The sequence below is a fragment of the Egretta garzetta genome, unplaced genomic scaffold (genome assembly GCF_000687185.1).
Source record: "Egretta garzetta isolate BGI_Z169 unplaced genomic scaffold, ASM68718v1 scaffold7, whole genome shotgun sequence".
NCBI classification, from domain to species: Eukaryota; Metazoa; Chordata; class Aves; order Pelecaniformes; family Ardeidae; genus Egretta; species Egretta garzetta.
This window is the reverse complement of record NW_009260350.1, coordinates 439,124-439,524: the sequence shown is the minus strand read 5'-3', so window position 1 is coordinate 439,524 and position 401 is coordinate 439,124.

Below are 401 nucleotides of genomic sequence, written 5' to 3'. Positions count from 1 at the left end.
GGAGGGGGGGGCGGGGGGACGCTGTCACAGGGCCGGGGGGAGAGCCAGCCGGAGCCGGCGGAAGGAGGTCCAAGGAGAGGCAGCGGCAAGGAACCGGTGCGGACATCCAGGCACCACCACCACCCCCCCCCGCCGCACGCCAGCCACGGTCACCCCCAGGACCAGCATCAGCTCTCAGACAGGGATGGGGAGGAGGCAGAGGAGGACTTTTTCTTCAGTCACAGGCAGAGGTCCAGCAGAGAGTCCCTGAAGCTCTCGGAGGGCGCTTCGCCTCTGTCCAAATCCAGCAGCAAGTACTCCAAGTCCAGCGGCAGCGATCGGTCGGTGGAAGCGGACCCCCTTTTCCACCAGCTGCACCCCATGCTCAGCTCGGTCTTTGGCCAGGTAAGGGGCAAAGCCCC